We start from the raw sequence: 4299 nt of genomic DNA, 5'->3' as shown, positions 1-4299 counted from the left end.
TCAAAGTGAGCTTTGTTTGAAGAGCTTGCTCTAATGGCTCTTCTTTCACCTTCTTCTTTAGTCTTTCCTCATGGGCTTGTAAAGATCCCATGAGTTGATCGACACTCATACTATCTAGATCTTTAGATTCCTCAATGGCTACAACTATGTAGTCAAATTTAGAATCTAAAGACCTAAGTATCTTCTCAATTACTCGAGTGTCGTTCAACTTTTCTCCATTCCTTTTTAATTGATTCACAATAGCTAATACTCTAGAGAAGTAATCAGAAATTGATTCCGATTCTTTCATATGTAAAGCTTCAAACTCACCTCGAAGTGTTTGAAGTCGAACCTTTTTCACCTTCTCAACTCCTTTGTGGGAGTTTTGCAAGATCTCCCATGCTTCCTTACTTGTAGTAGCACAAGCTACTTTCTCGAACATGCCTTCATCTAAGGCTTGATAGATGAGGGTGAGCGCCTTCTTGTCCTTCTTCCTTGCATCCTTCAAACTATCCCTTTGTGCTTGGGATAGAGCAACCTCGTCTTGTGGCTCCGTGTAGCCTTTCTCTATGATCTCCCATGCATCTTGCGACCCGAGCAATGCTTTCATCCTTATACTCCAATTGTCGTAGTTATCCTTGTTGAGTTGGGGGACTTGAAAAGGAATCATCCCACTTGCCATTTTCCACAAGAACCTTAGGGCTCTGATACCAGTTTGTTGGAAGAAAGATGAGTTTACTAACTTGGATTAGCTAAGGCTTTTAAGAGGACAACACTAATAGGAAGAAGGAAGTGAAAAAAGGAAACTTGTATTTCTCAAATTCAAGACTTTACACACTTTTTGGCTTGTTACCAAATGGAGGGCACTACCCCTTTATATAGTGTTTACAAGAAGATTCTAGTCCACACATTTTCTAGAGGCACCTAGACCACATATCAAGATATTTTCCTAGAATTCTCTAGATATTCTTTATAAAACTACATATCTTACTTAGATATTTATATAAATTTTTCTAGATAATGCTTCTAGAAATGCTATGCATATTGGGCCTTTTAATTGATTTGGGCTTATAAGCAAAATCCTTAAGCCCATATTATTTAGTCCAAAAATCAAGTTTACTACTCAACAGAAATCACTGAAATGAAACTACTCTGCTAAATGAAGACACCCTGGCACTTGCTCATTTCAACTAAATTGTTGAGTGCAGTAACATCTAAAAAGGCTCATTTGGGTCCTGAGACATTTAACCTCCATAAGGTTGGATTAATCCTCAACTCAAATCAATAAAATAATTCAAAAAGAATATAAAGATACAGAAATATTTTTCAATTCCTGTAAACTATCTTGAAAAGCCATAATGAAACACTTTAACAAACGGAAAATAGATCGATAAAATACAAATAATAAATCGTCAAATTAGTAAACCACATAACAACATTGATAAAATCCATTATTATTGTCTGTATTAAGTCAAGGTGTAAGCCTTGATAAACGGAACTCAAGGTGTAAGCTTCAAAGTGCTTAAAGACAGCTTCAAGAGAGGACCAGAAGGCATAGCCTTGGGAGCTTTTCAAATGCCATGAGAAATGTTAACAGGATGGTGCAAAAAAAATGGGCCGCAGCTAATTCACATTGTTATAATCAGTGAAGCTGCATTAGCAATTTTCATCACATGGAAAAATCAAAATCACTTCTAGAATAATTCACCACATAAAGAAGAAAAAGGAAATAGTTGTAATTATTATTACCAACTCACAGGGCATAAGAAACATGAAAGGCATTGAAAAAAATAAAAAAATAAAAAAATAAAAAAAAATGAAGAAGATTAATATGTTACCAGGAGCATCTTCAGCAGTGCATTGGTTCCAATGTGTGCAAGAGCACTTTTGATTTGTTCATTTCCATGGAGTTCATCAACATAATGAGAAACACTTTCACCATGCTCGAAAGTTTCTACCAACACGGCAGGATGTACTAGCGGGTATACAGGCTTTGGGAAAGAAACGTTCTTCGATCTGCGAAAATCATATATGAAGCGGCTCAAATGGGCAGCTTCTCGTGCAAGATCAACTTGAGACATCATAAAAACCGAAAACTGCTGGACACTCTCATCCAATCTTAACCATTTCAGTGTAGGAATGCAATTTGAAATTTTTGCTACAATATTAATTATCTCAAAATCCCTTTTTATTGAGTCGCCAACTCCTGGATGTCTCACCTTCACCGCAACAAGCATAGGTTTGATCTGACAGCCATGGTATCGAGACCGCAAAGAAGCTCGATGAACTTGAGCGATGCTCCCAGAGGCCACAGGTTCCTCCTCAAAGTCGTCAAAAATTTCTGAAATTTTATGACCGAAGGCTCTTTCAATAGTTTTTTTAGTGTAGTCAAAGCTATGTTCTGGTGCTTTTGTTTGAAGTTTCCCAAGTTCAATACACAAGTCTCAAGGAAAGAGATCTGGCCGTGTGGCTGCCCACTGGCCCCGCTTTATAAATGCTGGACCTGCTCTCTCTAGTGTCTGATGAACAGCCCGGAGCCACAATTTCCTAAACTCAGGTCCAAAAGAATCTGCAAATGGAGCCATTGCAATGGTGGGTGCGAATAGAACTGCCAAATATAATGCTCTCAGCAACAAAGAAATCCCTTCCAACATGGAAAGAATCAATGAGGTCAAGAAAACATGCCCATCCTGAGCACTCGCGTACAAATAATTCCTCGGCTGGAAGATATCTATGTCTGACACTGCTTGCGCCCAAGCTCCATTGCTTCCACAGGTTAAGGCAAATATACCAGGAATGACAACATAAGAACGGCAAAGCGCCAAGCTAACAGCTTGTGCAATCCTACTTATGGGCAACAAAGATCTCCCACTGTGTAAAGCCAATGTAACAACCTCTTCCACTTAACTTGGGTATGATGTGCTAAAGTATTACTTGCAGGTGCGGAAGAAAAATGCTTGAAGTAGCTATTGCAGTTACCATTTCTGGTTCCATGAATAGCAAATCCAGGAAGTCTCCTGCTAGGACTAGTACATTGCGAATACAATTTGTATTGACGAGAACATAATCCTGGTCCAACAAGTGCTTCACAGTTTGACCATTCAGCATTGTTGCTAATCTGATTTTTGCGCAAAAATTGTCCAACTCTCCTAATATTACCAATTGTCAGAAATCTGCATTACCATGAAGAGGTTGAGAATACCCACCAATAAGAATTTTCCTTTTCAAATAAGTAACAACATATATGGTGTAGTACTCATTTGAACCCTATTCACATGCTTTCACCGAGCTGACATACTCCAAAGACATTCAAAATTGAAAATAGTAGTACACTTCAAACTTTAATATTTGCATTGAATCATTCAATTAGCAGTGTACAATCTTAACCAGCAAAATAGGGGAACTCTTGATTTTAGTCAGAATAAGAGTTTGCCACAATTTCAATACTCAATGCTTTTACTCGCATAACATGAAAAGAAACGTAAACCGATGAACCGGTCACGATTTTGTGATTCTCCCTTTTTTTTTTAAAAAAAATATCAACTTTATGAATGGGCCTCATAAACAACAATTCAAAGGTTCATAGAGAAATATTGGATGACATGCTCCTTTTATAAATGCACCAATCTTAAATGGTTTTATAAACTTTCAATGTAGGATAGTATATTTTATAGATACAATTCTCTTCAATGGTTTCATAAGCTTCCAATGTGGAATAGTGGCATAACAAAAATGTTAACAAATTATAGAATAATTAATCTAATTAACAAATTATTAATATGAAATTTTTATAAAAATTTTTTATTGTTTTCATAGTATTTTATTATTTTTATATGTATTTATTGCATCCGGTTCAATTCCGATTCGACCCCAGTTGAACATTTTGACCATTGACCCTTCACCTTTTCTGGGTTGATGATCGGGTCGGTTTTCAAAACATTGCATAGAAGTAGCTGCCTCTGTTCGATCCTCTGTTACTAGGATTTGTAGAGTTTTCAGGTTGTATAGACTGGTACAATGTATTCTGAGTCCTAAATGGTCTATTCTTGGTGTCGACGTTCATTTCTTAAATACTTTGTGTTTTGGAAAATTTTTGGTTCGAGTTATTACAGCATTAAACAAAGCATTAGAGCAACTGAAGGAAAATTCATAAACTAATGGGAAATTTATAGCGACTGTCCCTAAATTTTACACATTAGTCAGTTGGATCCTCAATTAAATTTTTCAATCATTTATGTTTCACTTTTTAATTGTTGATGCATAGGAGGCTTCATATATTTTAGGTAATTTGAATCGATGGTATACATGACAAAATGTTCG

The 4299-nt window shown here is 36.4% G+C and overlaps 1 pseudogene; it reads right to left on the bottom strand.

The window, feature by feature from the left end:
• LOC111368240 overlaps positions 1-4299 on the bottom strand; it is an 18592-nt pseudogene that overhangs the window by 4805 nt on the left and 9488 nt on the right.

Source organism: Olea europaea, chromosome 19 (assembly GCF_002742605.1).
Source record: "Olea europaea var. sylvestris chromosome 19, O_europaea_v1, whole genome shotgun sequence".
Lineage (NCBI taxonomy): Eukaryota > Viridiplantae > Streptophyta > Magnoliopsida > Lamiales > Oleaceae > Olea > Olea europaea.
Note: the sequence above shows the minus strand (reverse complement) of the source record. Positions and strands in the feature narration are given on the sequence as shown.